Below are 22,946 nucleotides of genomic sequence, written 5' to 3'. Positions count from 1 at the left end.
GTCTCTGCTTTCACCTCAACAAACCTCACACGTACCACCCGTCTGTGTGCTCGCCACGTCTCAGAGATGTGGGAATGTGGTGGAAACAGGAATGACAGTCCTTGCCTGTGAGGCTTGCCATCGATGAAGGGGACAGGAGATTATCCAATAATAATGACAAAACCTAGCTAGTGCTATCCAGAGATCTGTGGAAAACAGAAAGCAAAGAGGGTGCTAAATTGGGGGTGTGGCCAAGAATGAACATGCTTTTTCCGCAAGGAGGTCACTGACTTCCCAAATGAGTCACTATTCTATGTGCAGAATTGCAAATCCCAAGAGAGAAAGGAGAGGCGGGGTGAAAGACAAGGTCAGAGACCAGAGAGAGGAGGGGAGAGTCTCCAGGCATTGTATGAGGAGGCAGAAATCAAAGGCCAGGTGGGGCTCTGATAACTCTCTAAACAAAGCTGTTTGTTCTGGAAGAGGAGAAAGCACTTTAATGTTTGTAAGAATTTTCCAAGAAACCCTGCTAGACCCTCTACCATCCTGGAAATCAGCCACTGGGATGGGGGAGGCATAAGAAACGTGACTGAGCAGAGGGATGCCTCGGAAATGTCACCTGAACCCCAGGAACCAACCAAATGAATCCTAAACATGAAACTTGACAGGAAAGAAAATCATACTCCCCTTACTAAAGCAAATCTGGACGCTATGCCTCTCCTGCTCTGTGATTCCCACTTCTCCCCGGGCAGCCAGCATTCTCAGAAGACACTAAGCAAGTTAAAGTGTGTGCACTTAACCACACATATATGGTCTTTTAAGTAGACTGAATAGAGGGGTCATGGGTGAGGTTTTACTCTGTCCGGGTAGGAGGATGCAGGACTTCAGGCAAAAGAATTTTTTTAAAGGCTGCCCCTAAAACACACCAGCTCCAGCCAGGCATGGCGCCGTGTAGACTCATGATCCCAGCTACTGGGAAAGCTGGGAAAGAAGAATGAAGAGAGTCAAGGCAACATGAACAATTTATCAAGACCCTGTTTCAAAGTGAGAACAAAATAAAGGCTAAGGGTAAAAAGCTCACGGTAGAGCTTGCCTAGTGTGCAAAAGGGCCTGATTCAATCCCTCTCTCTCCCTCTCTCTCTCTCACACACACATACACACAATCTCTGTCTCTTTCACACACACATCTGCACACGTACTCACATACATATACACACATACACACACTATCTCTCTGTTTCTCTCTTTTACACACACATCTGCTCACATACTCACATACATATACACACACACATACTCACATACAGACACACACAATCTCTCTGTCTCTCTCTCTCTCTTACACACACATCTGCTCACGTACTCACATACATACACACACATTCTCTCTCTCTCTCACATGCACAGTCTCTCAAACAGACACAACTGCACACATATATACATACATATATATACATACACACATACATACACACACATACTCACATACAGATACACATTCTCTGTCTCTCTCACACACACATACACAAAGTTTCTAACACAAGCACATTCTCTCACAAATACACATATAGACATACTCTCTCACACACATACACACACACTCTCTTTCACACACACACACACACTCTGTCATACACACAGCTACACATGCAAACACAAACACATAAACACCCATACACACACACACACACACACACACACACACACACACACACACACACACACACGTAAGAAGGGAGGAAGGGAGGACAGAAAGGAAAACTTCATGGAGAATCCAAATGAGCACATGCCTCAGTTGGAATGCTTGAATAGGACTCACAAAGGCCGGAGTTCAATTCCCAACACCATATAAACTGGGGAGAGGTGGTACACACCTATAACCCAAGTTCTTGGAAGGTAGAGGCAGGAAGATCAGAAGCTAAAGATCGTCCCTAGCTATATAGTAAGTGTGAAGCCAGCCTGGGCCACAGGAGCTGTCCAAAGAGGATAAATAAATAAACAAACAATAGCCTTAATGGTAGAATTCAGGGGATCAGTCCCCAGGATGGGAAGGAGATGCTCACTGAGCACCTGGAAGACCCTGAGGAGTGAAAGTAGCCGATGTGATGGAGCCTGCAGCCCTGCCCTGTTCCTAAGCCTCCCTTCATCCCAGGAATGTGTGTTTAAGACAAAGCCAAGCGACTTATCTTCTGCCTCTTGATGTCATGGAAAAAGGCTTCAATTTGGACGCAAAAGACCTAGATTTAAATTCTAGTCATAGGCAGTGGCTTTGATTGCCAGGTTGGCACAGTGCTCTTCCTGGAAGGTCTTCTAAGGCCTGGCAAGAACCTAGTAAACAGAATTCCCACATGTACTCCTGGTCCGTGGAACTTGCTGGTTTAGCTCTGGGGCTCAACTTCAGGTCTGATAATGCCATGGTGGGACAAGCTGGATACCCAGTGGCCCAAGATCTCCAGTGGATCGATGTGGTCAGACCTCTCTCCAAACCTGTCACATTCTTAGGCAGCACGCTGACGTGTATAGGTTTAACAGGACTTACCCTGTCTGGTGCCACACTGCATAGGTAAAACTCTGCTTAACATGAAGCATTTAAAGTGGGCGGTGATGGCACACACCTCTAATCCCAATATTTAGAAGGTTGAGTCTGGAAGACTGTGTATTTGAGAGCAGCCTATGCAATAAGTTAAACAAATATCAAATAAGACCCAAATTGGGGCTTGCTAATAACACTTTGTCTGGAGCGCTTGAACAGACTTGCTATCCACATACTCTGGCTCTACAGGCAGTGGGACCTCTCAATACTTGCACATGTGTCCAACCTTTGGACATCGGAACACAGTGTTGAATTTACAAAGCTCGGGCTTGAGAATGTCCCAACCGAGTCACAAAAGTAGACCTGATGGTGTTTTAAGTCACTTTACCATTTTGTGTCGGGCTACACTCACTGCTGTCCTCAGCTTCTGTTTGGCAGGCTGGACCTGCCTGGAGCACACTTGTTATTTCTTTTGAGAGATCAAGTAAGAACTGGAGACTCGGTGGCTTCCAGATGAAGGCCAACTCAGAGCCATGGGATTCTTCCTCTACTCTGCTCCAACTGTCAGAAAAAAGGGACACCAGGACACTGGCCTCAACCTTCCTTCCACTCTGGCCCGCACACCCGTTCCTCACATTAGGTTTGGAACAAAGTCCCCAAGAGCTAAATTATTCATAGCTTCTAACTACTGAGCACATTCTGAAGACCAGACTCCTAGCCATGTCCTCTGCACAGCTCCACCCCACCACCCCATCGAAACTGCCACCTCACATGCTCTCCTGCCTCACGGTGACCTTGCTGAATCTAAGAAATGAAGTCAAGTACACTGCACAGGGCCCGCTCAGCCCCGAGTGGGCTTCATTCCCGGTCAGCCAGATGTTCTTCCCAGGATGCTTTGCGATAACTGCAACCACAGCGCACGTGTGTGTGTGTGTGTGTGTGTGTGTGTGTGTGTGTGTGTGTGCGCGCGCGCGCGCGCATATGCACACACACATACACATGTGTACACACAGGCCATCTCTATATGAATAAACTCAATCCCCAGAGGGCCAGCAGCAGGGAACACACAAAGCTTCCCTGAGAAGTTGATCACACTAAGGTTAGGGCCTGGGTGCTCGGACTGGTTTTAACCCAGATTGTCCCAGTATGTTTATCTGGCTCCTGCCAAGCCTGACCCTGGTGGAGTCTTCAGAGGATGACAGACATGAAAAACAACAACAACAAAAAACCCAGGGTGGCCCTGGGCTCACCTTTTGCCAGGACCACATAGGTGTGCTAAGTCCCAGATCTCACGGAGAGAGCTCAAAAGTCCTTACCACGTTCCTCACTCAGCCTCTCAGCTCTGAGGGACGCTAGTCCTTGGATGCCAGAAAGAAAGGCCAGGAATTGTGGCGGGGAACCCACCCCATTGTGGCGCCCACAGTGGCCCAGCTGTTAGGGGGAACGGGGTGAATTCTCATGAGAATTCTGATAAATGGGTTCCTCCACCCCTCCCCCTCCCTCAATTAAAGCGGAGGCTGTCGCAGCCCCGGTGCAGAAACCACTTCCAAGCCAGGCATGACATCAACATTTCAGTGATAAGGGGTGGACAATGGGGTGTTAGACTAATAGAAAAACAGCAGTGGATAAGGCCCGGCTCCTGATACTCAGACTGATGGGAAATACCATTGTCTGTCGGGTGTCAGCTGAGTCCCAGGGCGACAGGGATTCCAGAGGCGTGGGGGGGAGGGGACAGGAGGAGGGCGGAGGGCAACAGGAGGGGATCCAGTGAGCAGAGAGGCCACAAGTGATACAGAGCCAAGTCTTGCAAATTATGGGAGACTAGAGCCGCCTGGCGCCTGGCGTATCCCTTCCCAGAAGCCAGCGGGGTGCGCCGGCAAGCCTTCATCCTGGGTCTGAGCACCTTTCTCTATTCTCTTCTCAAGACACGTGCCTGACCTCCCTAACGGGTGCACCTGGTTCTTAGTGCCACAAGGTTTATTTTATTGTTTGCAAAGCTGAGGATCAAACCCAGTGTCTCACGTGTGCCGGGTAAGCACTCTACGGATTGAACTACATCCTAAAGAGCAGTTTCCACAGAATTTTAAATGTTTGATCAAAGTAAGTTACAAACACGGTGGTTGTACTTGAAGACAGTTAATTATATATATATGTATATATACACATACACATACATATATATTTAACAACGGAAGAAAAATAATGAGTATCTTACCATCTACCACCTCCCTCAGCACCCCTCTCTCAGGCTCCGCCTCCCCTGGAAATCGGTGTTAGATCCTAGCTGCAGTTCCAGTTGTGAGGCTTCATTTCTTCTGTGTCTTTCCCTTCCAAGCTGCAAACTTCCTCCCCCACACCCGTTCAAAACCATTGCAATGTTTGAATTAAATAGTCATCACTGGTTATTCTGAGAATAAAAATATTTCTATGCATTTCTTGGATCTTTGTCCTCATCTGAAGCTACGCTTCTTTTCCTGAACACTGGCAGTCTGGCTCCTTGGTGAGGACTAGTTTTGACTTGCTGAGGTACTGGATTCTAGGTTGGAAATCAGTTTTGCTTTGTGTGCCTATAGGACTGAATCTGTGGCTACTTCCTAGCCTTGGCAAGCCCAGCCTAGCCCCTCTTCATTTCCCAACCTTCTCATTGGGGGCTTCCATGTTGGTATCATGTAAAGTATGTCTTTCTCCTTCATCGTACTGGACAGAAACACATGCTGCTCAGCCGTGAGAAATGTTTATTATTTCTTGGCTGGTTTCTGCCTCTGCCCATGGTTTCTCCGTTGCTGTTCTAGGGTTTCTAGTAGCCAGGACATTAGAAACCTGCCCAGGTACTTCAATCTTCCTGTTTCTACTTTCCTGGGAGTTTCTTCAGCTTCGCCTTTATCTGGCCCTACAAATTCTACAAATTTTCCCTATTGAATTCTGGCCTTCCCTTTTCTGTGTGATGTGGTCTTATACCTTCCCAGTCTTGTTAATCAAGACAATATCATATTTAAACAAACTGATTAAACATAGGTTTCTATGGGTTTTTCTTCTTCTTCTTCTTCTTCTTCTACTTCTTCTTCTTCTTCTTTCTTCTCCTCCTCCTCCTTCTTCTTCTTCTTCTTCTTCTTCTTCTTCTTCTTCTTCTTCTTCTTCTTCTTCTTCTTCTAACACTATTTGGTTACCTCTCAATTCTTTGTATACCACTTTTTTTTTAAATTTTATTTATTTTATTATTATATGTAAGTACACTGTAGCTGTATTCAGACACACCAGAAGAGGGAGTCAGATCTTGTTACGGATGGTTGTGAGCCACCATGTGGTTGCTGGGATTCGAACTCTGGACCTTCGGAAGAGCAGTCGGGTGCTCTTACCCACTGAGCCATCTCACCAGCCCTGTATACCACTTTTTTATAGGAAAGTTTTTTTTTTAATTATTTTTAGCATCACAATATTTTCATAATACACTCCATACTTGAATCCTATTTGCCCCCTGTTGCCAATCCCTAGAAATTAAATATCTGTGTCTTTTGTTGCCTTTGCTGGGATGGTGGCCCTTTGCACGCTGGTCAAGTTCTGGTCCACTAAGCCGCATGCTCAGCTGTAACCTCCTCTCTACTCTTTCTGTTTCTCTCCCCTCCACTGATGGACCATGAGGGGTGAAGAAAGGTTTGATAAACTGTACACATTTTACAAATGGGAGTCTTGTATATCATGTCCCATTTTTTTAGCTGAACAAGAAGAAAGTATTACATAAGTAAATGCATATGGGAAGCCACGTGATCCTCATGTTTATTTGATTGCCTCAAGCTGCACACTTTCATACATAGGACGGTTAGGAACTCTCTTGTTCCAGTCATATTATTTATTTATTTCAGGAAGAGGGTGTTAAGGGCAGCAGGTCTCATGTAGCCCAGGCTAGTCTTGAACTCACTACATAGCTGAAGATAGCCTTGAACTTCTGATCCTCCTGCCTCTACTTTTCTAGTGCTGGAATTAAGTCATGCACTAGGTTTTAGTGGGTGCTGGGGGTTGAACCTAAGGCTTTGTGCATGCTAAGCAAACACTCTGTCAACCGAGCTGGAACTTTTTGTATGGTGATGCTGCCTCTGGCTGCTTATCAGCGCCTGTTGATGTGTTATTTGTATTAAATTAGCACTTCCTCCTTCATTAGGTTATCCAGATACCCAGAAAACAAAAGGGAAGTGCCAGTGGCGCTCCTGAGACTGGAAGGATTCCTTCTTAGGAACTCAAGTCGGACTGAAACATGAAGGTGCAAGAGCAGCCGATGTTTGGCACTGGGCTGAAGCACACTGAGTTATTTGGCTGGTCATACATACTCAGTGGGGAAGCTCAGGATGTTCTGGAACAAGCACAGTATTTGGAAAGGTTCAACTTTATGCTTGGAAGCAGGTTGTAATCGGAGAGCCTGTGTATCTCTTAGCTCTTCAGGAACGCCCTCTGTAGTAACAATTCGTTGCCTGCTTTTACACAGTTGAAACCGACTGTAGTTGGGAGCCCCTTCCCTCTTCCACTTGGGAGAGACTTAGGACTTAGGAGAGAAAAAGACTAGGAGAGTGAGACAGCAGTCTCTCCAGTGCCTGTCATGGTAGCCAGAGCCTCGCCCATATCGGCAGCTACAAGTGGCAGCTGAGCCCAGCCACTCACTTCCTCCTCTCTCAAGGCTTGTGTGCCGGGGTCCATCCATTCTGTCTGTTCCTGGCCCTTTGATTCCTTCAAAGAGCAGAGTTCTCAGGGCTGGGCATGTAGCTCAGCTGGTCCATTGCTTGTGTGACATGCAAGGAGCCCTGAGTTCACTCCATAAAACAGGGTGTGAAGGAGCTGGCCTCTAATCCCAGCACTTGGGAGTGGAGGCAGCAAGCTCAGAGGTTCAAAGTCAGAAGTTCGGGGTCATCGTTGGCTGTTTCATGAGTTTGAGGCCAGCTTGGGATACAAGAAGACCCTGTCTCAAAAAACAAAACCAACAAGAGCAACAACACCACCCCAAACTAAAGCAACAACAAAGAATTCTGTACCGTGGAGAGAAAGTGGCTTCTCTAGCTTATCTGTGCTACCCACATCTCTGCTACAAGATAGCACCCTTATCTTCTTGTGTCCAGCCCCATCTCCAGCCCCGATGTCTGTGCCTTCTTGAGGCTCTTGAGAAGAAAACTCACGTGGAGGAGATGCCTCCAGTATTTGACTGAAACACTACTCTGCTTCCGCCAAACTCTGAGGAACACCCTCCGCGGGAACTTTTCTGTCGAAATGCAGACTGCCAGGCATCACAGCACGGCCCTGCCTTGGTACATAGTTGGCACTTAATAAATACTATGGGATTTGTTTAACTAGACTTCAAATATGTAGCCCCTGACCGCATATGGTTTACTATCCAAAAAAAAGTGGCCAGAGGACTGTTTACATAAAATCAAAGATATGTTTTCAAATACTAAGACAAAGAGATGGCTTTTAAAATAATTAATCAGGAGGAATGCTGGGTGGCCAGTCACTCAGTGCATGCTCACCAGACATCTGCGGAACTGAGAGGATCACCCAGACAAGTGGAGGTCACCCCTTTTTCACCATGTTCATATCCACATTCCAGACACCCTGTCCTTCTCAGTCCGAACAGAAAAATGAAGTCATAGTCATTAGACTGACTTCGTGAAAATTTAGTTTGCCTTCTCTTCCTTATCCAGACTGTGTAATGTCCATGGATACAGTTTCTAACTGTCTTTTGCATGTCAGACCTGATATTTGATAATGATCACATAGTGGGGCTACAACTACTCATTCTTCCTTCACAAGAAATAGATTCTGCTGGGCATAGTGGCACATGTCTGCAATTTCAGCATCTGGAGACACTAAGGCAGGATGACTGTGAGTTTGAGGTTAGCCTGGGCTGTGTAATGAGATGTGTCTAAAACAGCAATAATAGAAAACACAGTTCATGCATCCAGGCATTTTGTACCTATGTGAATCTAAGCAGTGATGCCTCCCTCCATGTCAGCTGGTGAGGTGCCTCTGCCTTCTGTTATCACTGTAACTTCTTCAGTCACTCTCTTTCTCTGTTAGACACTATTCTGTGAGGTCTGAAACAATACCATTGCTTTCTCCACTATAACCTTGGCAGAATAGAGCAGCAATCTGGAAAGACCTCTCATTGAGAAGAGTGGACTGGAGAGACGAAGGATTGGGACTGGAGGACCTGAAGCCCATCGAGACACAGTAGCAGTTTGCACAAGGAAATAGATTTGAGTGTAAGGTGAACAGACGTAGCAAGAGATAGAAACAGTGCTGCCAGTTACAGAGACAAAGTTTGGAGCTGAGATGAAAGGATGGTCCATGTAGAGACTGCCATATCCAGGGATCCACCCCATAATCAGCATCCAAACGCTGACACCATTGCATACACTAGCAAGATTTTATCGAAAGGACCCAGATGTAGCTGTCTCTTGTGAGACTATGCTGGGGCCTAGCAAACACAGAAGTGGATGCTCACAGTCAGCTAATGGATGGATCACAGGGCTCCCAATGGAGGAGCTAGAGAAAGTACCCAAGGAGCTAAAGGGATCTGCAACCCTATAGGCGGAACAACATAATGAACTAACCAGTATCCCGGAGCTCTTGACTCTAGCTGCATATGTATCAAAAGATGGCCTAGTCGGCCATCACTGGAAAGAGAGGCCCATTGGACACGCAAACTTTATATGCCCCAGTACAGGGTAACGCCAGGGCCAAAAAGGGGGAGTGGGTGGGTAGGGGAGTGGGGGTGGGTGGGTATGGGGGACTTTTGGTATAGCATTGGAAATGTAAATGAGCTAAATACCTAATAAAAAATGGAAAAAAATGTAAAAAAAAAGAAATATAAAGAATGAAAACATAAAAATCACAGAAATCAATAAACCAGAAAATAACAATTAAATAAAAAAAAAAAGAAAAGAAACAGTGCTGCCCTTCAAGACAGTGGATGAAGGGAGGGTGAGATGGAGCAATCCCTGGCATTTGACCCTGTCTTCAACCTTAGTATTTCTACTCACCTTGGCCATGTTTCCTGGAATTCTGCCCTCTTAGTTGTTGTGGTAAATATTATTTGGGGGTTTCTACCCATCTTGATTGTTTAGTTCCCCTCCAAAACCACAAAACCTTTATATTTATAATAACCCTTACCAGTACTAGAGCTGGGCAGATATTAATCCTCTATGTTATTTTGTCTACTTCTCTGTCAATAACCCCAAGGTCTAACTCGCCATGTTCTGTCTGGGCTGCTCACACTCCACCATGCCTGCCCCATGGCCATGCTCTCAGGATCCACCTACCCTGTGGTGTTTTCTTCTTTCTTCTCTCCTCTCCTCATGGTCTCTCCTCAGACTCACAGTCCTGTAATCCAAGCCTTGCCTACCTCTCTTCTGCCCAGTCATAGGCTGTAGACATCTTTATTCAACCAATAGGTTTAAATTAAGGAGCAAGGTTATACAACATCATTGGTGTATGTAAGGATCTCCTCCTCAGAGGCAACCAGCTCTTAAGGGCCAATATTTAGCATTACAATACATAGCAACAAACCAAATCTCAGTACCCAGCAGCCAGACTTGGCAAGTGTTTTGGGGCTGTGTCTGCCTGCCCCTTCAGTACTCACCCTTCTCCATCCATGCCTCAGCCTCACTACCAATGTCTGGATCTTTTTATCACTTTCTTTTAGCTTTAGTAGTGATGACGTCAAGTTCCTTGTTTTCCTCTAAGTACCTCTTTCTGAGTTCACCTCCAAATAACAGCAATACAGAAGAGTCACCTCTCACCAAACCCTTCCCAATTTCTCTAAGGTCTGCCTGAGACTCCTTATACTGCCCAATGGGACTCAAAATCTCAAGTTCTTACTAGAGATAACCACTGTGTCAGCCAAGACTCTGATATGAGGAACAGAAGCCCAGAACAAATGAACCTTAGTGAGCAAAGGCAGAAATCACCGGCTCAGGAAGTGTGCAGACTACCACACTGTACTTGGCAACATCAAGTACTTTAGTGTCTCTCTCCATACCGGGCTTGCCCCACACATTGTCAATATCGCCAAAGATTCTCAAGCACCATTAAAAAGGCTGTCAGGACCCCAGTAGTCACAGATCGTGACCCACAAAGAAGGAACGAGCATTCAGAGTCTGCACATCACTCTGCAGGATGATAATTGGCTCTGATCAGGCCATATGCCCACAGCTCAGTCAATCTGTGTGAGGCAGGAGGGAGGAGATGAGAAATTGAGGGCAGTCTAGATTATAAGCTGTCCGTGTGGCCTCAGTGTGTGACCTACCAGAACAGTGTAAAGTCAAGGTGTATGTCCCACAATGGAAGCTTGCTAGGTGCTGAAGTCATTCATGTGACAGACACATCAGGGATAAAGTGTGGCCCTGGAGAAACAAAAGATGAGTCCAGCTTGTCCTGGACAACAGGGCTTAGTTAGTAAGTGACTTAGTTATTATATTAGCTTCTTCTCTTTTACCTGCAACAACCGGACAACCAGAGTTTGATCCCTGTATAATGACTTATCTTGTTGTTATCTTAATATACCTGGGAAGAGGGGTATATATTCCATCAGATTTGCCTATAAGCATGTCTGATCATTTTCTTGATTTCTAATTGATGTAGGAGGGCCCAGTGCATTGTGGGTAGTACCATTCCTATGCAGGGGAGCTTGGGATGTATATGATATGAAGCTGAATGTGAGCCTGGGACCAAGTCAGCAAGCAGCATCCCTCCAAGGTCTCTGCTTTCATTTCTTCCTTTAGTTTCCTGCTTTAGTTCCCACTCCGGCTTCTCTTGATGAGTGACTTAACTGCAAGCTAAAATAACCCTTTTCCTCCTCAAGTGTTTTTGGTCATGCTGTTTATCACAACATCAGAGAGCATTCTAGAACACCTTGGAACCTGAAGCAAGAGCAACTCAAGAAGGGAGGGGCTTATTGTGGCTCACGGTTTGATGACACTGTCCCTGGTGGTAGGGAATTCATGGCAGCAGGGGTGTGACCAGGGGCAGCTGCTCACATGGCATCTGCAGTCAGGAAGTGAAAAGGCCAATGGTGGTGGTTTTGCTTTCTCCTTTTTATTCAGTCGGGTACTTCAGCATGCAGAATGGTGCTACCCAGATTCAAGGTGGGCTTTTTCTGCTCAGTAAAACCCTCGTAGACATACCCAGAGGTGTCTTCATGGTGACTTTAAATCTAGTCAAGCTGACAATGAAGACTAACGATCACAGCCTTAAACTGAATATCTGTAGTTGAGTTCAGTGGGCCATCGTGGGCACAGACAGTATAATTTCAGAGTCCACAGACGGAGTGACCTGCATGCTCACCAGAGTCAAACAGCCCAGGATGTGTGATAGCTACCAGGTGATAAGTTATTTTGTACAGAAAGTAGTTGTTCACATGTGTGTGCATGTGTGTACTTATGTACACATGTGGGTATATGTGGAAACTATAAGTAAAGTGCTTTCTTCAATCACGTTTAACCTTATGTTTGAGGCAGGGTCTCTCCCTGAGCTCATAGATTCTGGTGGACTGATTGGCCATCAAGGCTCAGGACCCTCCTGCCTCTGCCCCCCAAGGTTATAGTTCTTCCTGACTATGGATGTCCAGGGATCAGCTGCCTCACACCCTTGCTACCAAGAATCCCCTACCAGGAGGGGCAGTTTCATCGAAGTGTGAGATAAAATGAAGCCTTCCTTTCAGTTGCTTTTGCTACAGGTTCCAGGGTGTTATAGTAATGCTTTCTGTCTTAGGGTTTTATTGGTGTGTGTGTGTGTGTGTGTGTGTGTGTGTGTGTGTGTGTGGTGTGAACGTGTGAGGGTGGATGTGTATGTGCCATACCACACATGTGGCAGTCAGGGCACAACTTCCAGGAGTCTGTTATCTTCTTCCATTCTGGGTTCCAGAATCAAACCCAGGTTTGTCAGGCTTGCACCACAACATGCTTTTTTGCTAGCCTACTGTGGATATTTTTATAAACTAGTTCTCTACCATAAATAGAAATGGTCCTCCAAAGGTCTAACAGGAGGACAGAGCACTGCACACAAAAGAGGAGCCACTTGGGACTGTGGAGATGGCTCAGTTAATAAAGTGTCTCCCATGTAAACTTGAGGACCTGAGTTCCATCCCTAGGACTCACATAGAAACCATGTTAGGTGGTCTGTAACCATAATTCCAGTGCGGGGGAGACAGAGGCAAGAGGATCCTGGGGCTTTCTGGCCAGCCAGTGCACAAGAACCTGTAAGCTCAAGGTTCAGTGAGAGATCTTGTCTCAAACATAAGGTGAAGAATGATTGAAGAAAACACTAGATTTCTAGTCTCAACATACACCCACATGTGTACTCAAATACACACATAGACACACAAACACACTGTCAGCCACCATATATGCAAAGCAACATAGCTGTCTGTGTTGGTTCATTAAAACTGGTATGTAGTTTCTAAGTTAGTTCAGCTCCATAGAACACACTGTCCAGGGTAAACATTCAAATTCTAATCTGAAAGCTGGAGAATCAGTCAGTCTCCACCATCTCTCCTTTAATGGCCCTACCTCACTTGTGCTGATGTTGGTGTGTGGGTGGATCATTTATGACTGCCGTGGAAATGATGCTAGCTGGCACACAGCGCATGGCCAGGTAATGGATTGCCCATGGCAGAAGACAAGACAGGAAACATCTTCAGTGACTCAGAGTATCCTGGGAGCAACACTGCTTGGTTGGCCCCATTCAGTAAGGTCAGAAGCATGAAGTGGATAGGGTTTGTGTCCAGGAACAAGGCACCCATGGACTTATTCCACAAAGACATTACTTCAGTCCTACACAAATCAAACCCCAGGTTCTTTGTGTTGTCCGAATGAAATAGGAAGGAAGCAAAGGAACACAGCCAGAGGGCAGGGACAAGCCTGATCCAGGAACCCCAGAGAAGCCTTTGGTGAGGAGGCAGGCACCACTCTTGTTCTGGAAACCAAAAGAGCAAGAAATCCCACAGAATTGCTCCCATGGGACAGGGAGTGAGTTGGGAAGGAAGGGGGCTGGGGGAAAGGAAGGGCAAGAATAATTACCTGAGCTGGCATCCTGCCCTGGTGAGAGAGTGAGTCCTGGGAGCCCAGGGGAGAAGAAGCCAGGAACCTTTAATGCTGCAGGTGTTAGAGTAGAAAATTTTCCATGAAGAGGGGGCTGTTCCACCCGATTAAAATAACCACTTGGGCACACTTGGCAAGCGCTTTCTGTTCACACTTTGAGGCCTGTCCTTCTGGAGGCCGGAGGATAACAGGAATTCCTTTTCTTTTCACACACTATTGAGGGAAGGGGGAGAAAGTGGTGTGGGGACAAGGGCAAGCTGGGGAGGCAGGGTTCTAAGATGTGTTACTGAAAGGGCCTTGAGCAGGGCTGGAGAGAGAAAGGCTTGCTGGGTAACAGCTAGGCTGCTAATGTTAGGGAAAACTGCAGAATGAGGTGACACACAACTTTGCCCAGGATATCGGGTGGGAGCCTTGGAACCCTAGTGACAGTGTCTCTGTAGTATCACATCCAGGCCTAGTAAAGCTTTGAGTGAGATGGCACTCTCCTCTATAATGCAAAAATGACTCTCATTCTCCTACATGAGGTATGGGGGAAAGCCAAGATGCAGCCCCCTTGTTACAGCAGGTCGTGGGTCTCACTGCTTACAGTGAGCGCACATGACACTGGAGGATCGGATTGTGCTAGGAAGGCTGGAGCCAGGCAGTTGCTAAAGCCTGCAGCTTCTCCAGTCCCACCCTCACTATTTTTCCTTTGTGTCTTCAGACCTGGATCATGGAGGAGTCATAACCTGGACCTTCTTCACTTAGAAGCAGCCTCTAAAAAATGTCCACTGGCAATGTTGGCAGGTTCCTCCCTGTCATCAAGGATGCTTGGGACTTACCAAAGCTGCTTGATGCCCTGGCTTTTTCTCTCCCTAAAAGTCCCAGACATCAGCAGGGACTGCTAGGAGATAGCAGAGGAGGTCTTCCCTCAGGACCTCAGGCTTCACTGAATTCTCTCTTGTTGTCATTGTTGTTGTTGGTGGTGTTTTGTTGTTGTTGTTGCTGTTGTTGTCCTCCTCCTCCCTCTTCTTCTCCCTCTCCCTCTTCTCCTTCTCTTTCTCCTTCTCCTCTTCCTCCCTCATTCCTCCCTACAACCTCTGCTCCCACCTTTGCTTTCCTAAAAACTCTTATCCAAGATCCTACCTAGGCATCACCCAGCACACCCCTCTGGGAACTTGCTAGGAATCATACTAAGGAGAATGGTCTCTCTGGGCCATGCAGTTTAGAAACCTGGACATCTACCACATCTATCTCTCCCAGTGGGCAGAACTGAAGAATAGTTCTGTGAGTGTCACCATGGCACACATGACACACATGAAAGGATTCAGCATACAACTGCTGGTGGCCAATTGGCTAGCTATGTCAACTGGATAGATGGATGGGTAGATGGATGAATGGATGGATGGGTGGATGGTTGGATGGGTGGATTAGAAGCACAGTTATGTGGGTAGGTGAATAGATAGGTAAAAGATTGGAGGAAAAATGAATAGATAGCAGGGTGCAGACAGATAGGTAAAACAAAACAAACAAACAAACGAACAAAAAACAGGTATGATAGTATATACACTTAATCCTGGCACTTGGGAAGGACAAGAGGGCCATGAGTTCAAAGCCAGTGTGGGCTACTTGAACTGGAGAGAAGGAGGGAGGGAGAGAAGAGAAGAGAAGAGAAGAGAAGAGAAGAGAAGAGAAGAGAAGAGAAGAAAAGCCAACGCTCTGTTTCTTTTTTCTTTTCTTCTCTTTTCTTTTTGTAAAAATGCTTTCAAAGTGAGGTATATGGATAGAACAGGTTTCTCCAAGACCTGGATCATGGAAGAGTCATAACCTGGTCCCTCTTCACTTAAAAGCAGCCCATTCAGCATCTGGGGATGAGAGTGGATGAACCTGACCCTATGTTGCTGCTCTGGGCAAAGGCAGGAACCGCTCCAGCATAATGATGAGGCTTGGTTCTCTCACTGACTGGCTCTGTGTGCTGAGGGAAGTCACTGCACCACTAAGCCTGTTTCCCATTCACAAGGAGGCTGTTCCCAGCATCTCCTCTCAGGAATTCAGTGACTCCAAGGCTATAGGGAGTAAAAGTGCCTATGGGCCCATTGTGTGCTTTCTATTCCAGCTGCCCTCCTCTCTTATAGACCTACTCCCTGCCCCTCCATGTGTAAATTCAATCCCAAACTACTTTAGGTGCCATCAGAGTCAAACATCTGACATTGGAACTATGACTCTTTGCTCAAGTCTCTAGACAGGAAGCTCTAAGTCCCCTTAGGGTCCATCATGGCCACAATCATCTCTGGTTGAGAGTAAGGGACACAATTGAAAACATGCTACAGAGCATGGGCCCTAACAGAAGAAAGAATGCTTAGACAGGCGAATGGGAGCTGGCCAAGGCTGGACACAACCCCATAGGCATCTCCTGGGACTTCTGAGAAACAGCTATTTCCCCTAACTCTGGGCTGTCTTCCATGTCAAACAACCTTCCCTTCTATCTGTCTGATTGGTTCCTTCAGCCTGGAAGCTTCCCACGTCTTGCCCTTCTGCTGCATGCCCACTTTCTTAGTCTGATGCTGCCAAAGTTAGCAGTATGCCCTCCTCTGGGGGACCACCCCAACTTTAAGCCCTGCATTCAAAGCTCTTCCTTTGGAGTTGGTGATACTAAATCCAGACACAGATAGAGTGGGAAATGGTGTTTCCTGAGCGCTGAGCCATGACACTGGGAGCCAGAGGAGGCCCAAGGAGGAAGGGCCCCACATGGGCTGCAGGGGCCTCACATAGGCTTGAGAGGCAAGAAAGTCTCCTTAAGTGAGAAAGAAGTAAGCCAGGTGCTTGGAAAGAACATTCAGAGAGGCCCTGAGGGATGGAAAGAGGCCTGCTGATAAGCGGCAGGTCCCGCAGAACTGCTGCCGGAAGAGGAGGGGAAGGAGTGTCTTATGGAGAACTCCAGGGGAAGGAAAGTTGGCTTGATGACAAGTGCTCAGCAACCAAGGGCCTTCAGATCAATGCCCAGGCTCTGTAAGCCATGACCTCCTTCCTCAGACCCCTCCTCTCAGGCAAGAGGCTATACCACGAACTGGCCACGGTTTCCCAGAAGACAAGGGCTGCCTCATTGATTGGCCTGTGAAAGGCCACTTGGCAGACTGGTTGCCGAGAAACGGCCCTGGAGGCCAGGGTTGGGATTAGTGAGTAGCCCTGTTTGCTCTCCTTGTTGGGAGGAAAGGGGACTTTGGTCTCAGCTTATCAAACTGCCCTGAGTTTGAAAGCCCAGGAATGCAGCCTTGGGCAAATGTGCAGGTTCACAGGACACCCATTAATCAAACAGTTCCCTTCCCTCCACCCCTAATAACCTGACCCCCACTTCACACACACACACACACACACACACACACACACACACACACACACACCCTCCAATCCCCTTTCTTTCTTCCAGAGGTCCCAGAAAAGAGAAACGCATCCTACCAGCCTATCTCTGGGCCCAGTAGAGCAATCTTAGGAGAACAGTTCACCTTGGAAGCTAAGTCCTTCTGGAGTTTATTTGGTAGGCCTCAAGGCAGCTTGACGAGCAGCTGAGGCTTCCAGAAGGTGGGCAGAGCCAGCGTGTTTCTCTACCTGGTCTATATCCCAAGTAGCACACTGTCTCCTCAAAATTAAAAAAAAAAAAAAAAAAAAAAAAAAAGTTCTCCATAGTAACTTTTTGGAAATATATCTTCAGGTAGGAACTCATGCCTTTCCCTGAAGTGCTATTGGCAACCAATGTCCTTAGGGGTGGAAGGGTGACTTTCTCCAGTGATGTGGCCATTGTAAGGTCATGCTTCTGTAAGCCTCCTGGCGGAAACTCATTGAGTCACACACACAAAAGGATGTGGAATGATAAGGGAATGAATTGAGAAGAGAAAGATTAACGGGGATGGGAGGGGCCGAGAGAAGGTGGAGGCTGGAGAGGTAGTTCAGGGCTTAAGTGACCTTGGCTGCTCTTCCAGAGGACCCAGGTTCGGTTCCCAGCACCCACATGGTGACTCAGAACCACCTGTAACTCCAGATTCAGATGGTCTGACACCCTCTCTCAACCTCTGTAGGCACTGCACACATGTGGTGCACAGACAAGTGCAGGCAAAACACCCATACATATAAAATAGAGCTCTTAATTTAAAAACAGAGAAGGTAATGTGGATGGGGAGGAATATAATTGAAATACATCATATATCTGTATGAAAGTATCACAATGAATACAATGAGCCCATCATCATATACAATTAATAATATATGCCAATAATACTCATATATTCAAGTTTCTTTGCAGCCCCATGGAATGAAAAGGCGGCATTTGTTTTCCTCTGCCACTTGCGGAACAAAACTGAGAGTCACTGTCAACACAGAAGCCAAAGCTCCAGGCTTCTCAGTGTCACAGTGGAGGGTAGATGTGATAACCTGAACTCCGGAGGGGTGGTTGTCAGTAACAGAAAATGTGCCCTCCTCATAGTGTGTGACACAGACCTCCGTGCTCCAGTCCAGGAGTACAGCCTTGAGAGCCCAGGTGGGGGAGGTTCCAGCTTTCAGGGGCCAAGTGGTGTGAGCTGGCTATGATTATGGTTACCACAGGGCTCATGTCACTTGGTGATAGGATAGAGACCAGGAGGAAGATCAAATGTTAAATCTCCCTCTTCTATTTTTTTTGAGGGTTTTATTTTAACATTTTTCTTTTTTCTTTTTCTTTTCTTCCCCCCCCCCCAGGATGTTTTTATTTTTTATTAGATATTTTCTTTATTTACATTTCAAATGTTATCCCCTTTCCTGGTTTCCCCTCTGAAACCCTCCTATCCCTTCCCACCTCCACCTGCTCCCAACCCACCCACTCCCGCTTCCTGGTCCAGGCATTCCCCTACATTGGGGCATTGAGCCTTCACAGGACCAAGGGCCTCTCCTCCCATTGATGACCACCAAGGCCATCCTCTGCTACATATGTGGTTGGAGCCATGTGTCCCTCCATGTATACTCTTTGGTTGGTGGTTTAGTCCCTGGGAGCTCTGGGGGTACTGATTAGTTCATATTGTTGTTCCTCCTATGGGGCTTCAAACCCCTTCGTCTACTTGGTCCTTTCTCTAGCTCATTCAATGGGGACCCTGTGCTCAGTCCAATGGTTGGCTGCAAGCATCCACCCCTGTATTTGTCAGGCACTGGCAGAGCCTCTCAGGAGACAGCTATATCAGGTTCCTGTCAGCAAGCATTTGTTGGCGCATTCACAATAGTGTCTGGGTTTGGTAACTGTATATGGAATGGATCCCCAGGTGGGACAGTCCCTGGATGGCCTTTCCTTCTGTCTCTGCTCCACACTTTGTCTTTGTAACTCCTCCCATGGGTATTTTGTTCCCCCTTCTAAGAAGGACCGAAGTATCCACACTGTGGTCTTCCTTCTTCTTGAGCTTCATGTGGTCTGTGAATTGTATCTTGGGTATTCTGAGCTTTGGGGCTAATATCCACTTATCAGTGAGTGCATATCATGTGTGTTCTTTTGCGATTGGGTTACCTCACTCAGGATGATGTTTTCTAGTTCCATCCATTTGCCTAAGAATTTTGTAAATTCATTGTTTTTAATAGTTGAGGAGTATAAATCCCCCTCTTCTAAAACACTGCATTCCACCCTGTGCGCAACACTCAAATGTTTCCTGAAAAGGAAAACCTCACTCAGCAGAGGTGCCGACTCACTGGAAGGGACGTCCAACCATTGGTGAGCTGTCAGAGCGGAGCCAGGAGCTACGTGCAGAGGAAAGCCTGGCCAGCTCTCAACTCTACCCCCTGCCTCCTGCCTGGTGGCCGCAGGGTCAACTCTAGCGCCTGCCTCCTCCTCCACAAGTCACCAAGGCCTTCTGAACCCTGGCCAAGACATTAGATGTCCCTGAACCCTCTCTCCACCTGTATGGTGACGCCCACCCTTGCCCAAGTCAAGGAGTCACACAGCTTTGTACATTCTTTTCCCTAAGTCTGAAGTGCTTTGAGGATGTGACTCCCATCTGAGTAAACTTCTCCACCAGATGTGTTCCTTCCCCAAGCCCAGCACCCTACCCGTGGCCAACTAATGTCTTCCCGTTATCTTCCTTCACTACCTCATCAACTATGTGGCCAGCCACACAGCAGTCCTTAGCTCTCAGCCAGTCTCTCCATGAGTATTTACTAAATGTAGGGTGCCAGCTTTTAAAGTTAGAGTTGGAGAAGCAGCTCATCAGTTAAGGGTACTTGCTCCACCACCTTGCGAACTGGGGTTTAGATCTCCTGGCAACCATACAGCAAGATAAGTGGTCCCAGAGATGTCTATAAGCCCATCTCTGATGGGAGCTGAAACAGGAAGATCTCTGGGGCTTACAGAATTTCAGCCTTAGCAAGAAAAATGTAAGCCCTGGATTCAAAGAGAGACCCAGACACAAAGGAATACGCAGAGGTAGAAGGGAATACCTGACATCATGTTCTGGAGTTTGTATGCAGGTACACACACACACACACACTCACACACACACATTCACAGATGTGTGCATACACAAGTAAATAAACACATATTTTTAAAGAATAAACACTGTCATGTGGGAAAAGATTTTCAGTCCTGACCTGGGTGGCTCAATAGTTAAGGAAGCAACAGAGACAGGAACCAGGAGAGTGTCAAGTCCCCCCTATCACCTTCCTCTCTCAACAGGATACCCAAAGGGGGCTGCAGAGGGGATCATTTGATGATCGCACCTCTGGATTTCTAGCTCCAAACTTTGAGAATTAGTTCACACACACACAAACACAGCATGTGTGTTTTAGTCAGAGCCACCAGCCCTGGACCTCATATTACTGAGCTGGGCTGAGTTACATTAAGTCCTAAGAAACCAATGGCCATTTTATAAAGACCTGCTTTGCTTTTCTTGGAAGGCTAAATGGGGGGAGTTTGGCCAGCAGCCAGCAGGTCTTCAGGGAGAGCCAGGCTCTTCTCTACCTTGACTCTGCAAGGTCAGCACTCTGCTCGCAGCCTCCTCCTAGCAGGGCCCTGCTTCCCACCAAAGGACACAGGCCCAGAGGCTGAGAGCTGAGTGCGGGGATGGGGTCTTGGCATCAGAGCCAGCCCAGGTGCAGTGGGGAGGAGAGGTGACCTCAGCAGCCAGCACAGCTCCTTGGCCCCGGTGGGCCATCCTCCCTGACAACAAGGTCACTGTTATCTGCTTCGCGAGCATGCTCACAGGGCCTGGACACCCTCCAAATATGTGCAGGGAGTTTTAGCCTAACCCAAAACTAAAAGGCCTCCTACGCCTAACATTTTCCGAATGCTATAGACTCTAAGCAAGGACAAGAAGAATAAAGGCACTTTGGAGGTACTTCTACAGCCACCACTGTGGCTGTGACCTCGGAGCGTGTGTACATGCATGCCAATGTGTGTGTGACAGTGTCTGAGTGAGTCAGCACGTGCATGTGTCATACATGTGTGTGTGTGTATATATATGTGTGTGTGCCTCGATGTGTCTGTGAACATGTGGCAATGTCTGTATGCATATGTCACTATATCTGTTGGTCTGTGTGCCAGTGAGTCAGTCTGTGTATGTGTGTATCTGTGTCCATGTGTTGGGAAGGATGTAACGAACCTAAGTTCATAGTTGTGAGAATGAGGACATGTGCCTATAATTGCTGTACTTGGGAGGAGGATGAAGGAGGAGCAGACATTCAAGGACATTTAGTTTCAAAGCAAGCTCAAGGTCAGCCTGGGATACAGGAGACTCTATCAGTTTAATTAAACTACAAATGTGAAAGCCTGGCATAGTGGCCCACTCCTATCCTCCCAGCACTCAGGGGTCTGAGGATCCAACAGCCTGCGTCTAGAACCAGCCCAGAGGCTTCAAGTCCCACGTGAAGACTTCTTTCCATTGGTCCTCCATCTTAGTCAGAATCTGGGGTGGGTGTTTTTTGGTTTTGTTTTGCTCTTTTTTAGATTATAATTATATCGTTTTCCCTCTTCCCTTTCCTTGATCCAAACCCTCCTTTCTCCCTTTCAAATCCGTGTCCTCTTTTTTCATTAATAGTTGTTACATGCATATGTGTATATACATGTATATTCCTAAATGTAGCCTGCTCTGTCTGTATAATGTTAGCACATCTGTGCGTGTGTGCAGGGCTCACCATTTGGTATTGGATAACCAATTGGTGTTCTCTTCCCTGGGGAAGACTGTTTCTCTCACTCTGCCTGTAGTTCTTTGTGTAGGGTTGAAGCCCCTACGTGTTTTCCTCAACCCACATTGGCCTGTCTACTGTTGTCCTTGTTCAGTTGCTGCTCAGGCAGTCATGCTACTGAGACTTTATGGGTGTAGATTTTGACATTACTAGGAGACCCAGTTTCTGCAAACTCCCTGATTTGTCTCTTAACAAACTTCCCACACACACACACACCCCTTTATCCAATGTTCCCTGAACCTTAGGTGTGGGAGTTGTTTTGTAACTGTATCCTTGGGCTCCATTGTGGTTTTATTTCTTTTTTTACTTGACTATTTTTACTTACTTTTTTGATATTTTGAGAAAGGGTTTCTTTCTCTGGCTGTCCTGGAACTCACTCAGTCTATAGGTCAGGCTGGCCTCAAACTCACAGATCTGCTTGCCTTTGCTAGGACTAAAGGTGCGTGTTACCACACCCGGCTCTTGGTTATGGGTTTCTGAGTGTAGCGGCTTATGCTTGTCATCCTAGCACTGAGGAGGATGAAGTAGAAGAGGAGGAGTTTAAGGTTCTACAGTGAGACCCTAGGTCAACAAATAAAAACAAACTACAACAATACAAAAAATATCCAACCCCAAAATGTCTACTCAGAAATACCTCAGTTGGGTGGGAGAGAAAATTGGGCAGTAAAAAACATAGTGATCTGGATCAATATTATTGGGGTGTCATGTCTTTTGCTGATAGAGAGAGAGAGATTCCAAAGTGCTGAGTTTGAAGGAGCGGGGGTTGGGGGCAGGACACAGAGGTACTCAGATGCTGGAGAGGGAGACAGGCTGAGGAACAGCAGGCATTCAAGGTGGGAGAGCCGCTATATTCCAATCTGTGGGGTCTTCTGGAAGGAAGGACACAGGCTTAGTGGGCCCCCATGACTCTCAAGGAGTATGTGAGAGGCTTGGCTTCCAGGACAAACATGTGACTGGGTCAACAGTTTTGGCGTGACAACTGCTTGGCTCCAATATTTTAACTTGAGATATTTTTTACCCCATTGCTTTAGTCTCTCTGCACCTCTCCTTCTGGGACGAAGTGCCCAGGCTGGAAGACTGACCCAAGGGCACCACTCTTTTCCTCCTTCTAAGCCAAATGACATTGGCAAATGACACTCGTGACCTCCCTCCCTCCTGTTCTCCAATTTATGGTGCTATTTGCCATCTGACTC

The 22,946-nt window shown here is 46.9% G+C and overlaps 1 non-coding gene across 17 annotated transcripts in view; it reads right to left on the bottom strand.

Moving 5' to 3' along the window:
* Positions 1-22,946, bottom strand: part of Gm4151 — a 49,585-nt gene that overhangs the window by 15,613 nt on the left and 11,026 nt on the right. For 4 of the 17 annotated variants that reach the window (XR_874697.2, XR_874700.3, XR_003951246.1 and 1 more), the window contains exon 3: positions 21,512-22,946. This exon is cut by the window's right edge and continues 1,473 nt beyond it. The exons of 1 other annotated variant lie outside the window; for it this stretch is intronic. This is a non-coding gene — a transcript (predicted gene 4151). 12 more of the 17 variants (XR_874701.3, XR_001781287.2, XR_001781289.2 and 9 more) reach the window with 10 other exon arrangements.

This window comes from Mus musculus, chromosome 14, assembly GCF_000001635.26.
Source record: "Mus musculus strain C57BL/6J chromosome 14, GRCm38.p6 C57BL/6J".
Lineage (NCBI taxonomy): Eukaryota > Metazoa > Chordata > Mammalia > Rodentia > Muridae > Mus > Mus musculus.
The sequence above is the reverse complement of the archived record's forward strand: the minus strand, read 5'-3'. Positions and strand labels throughout refer to the sequence as shown.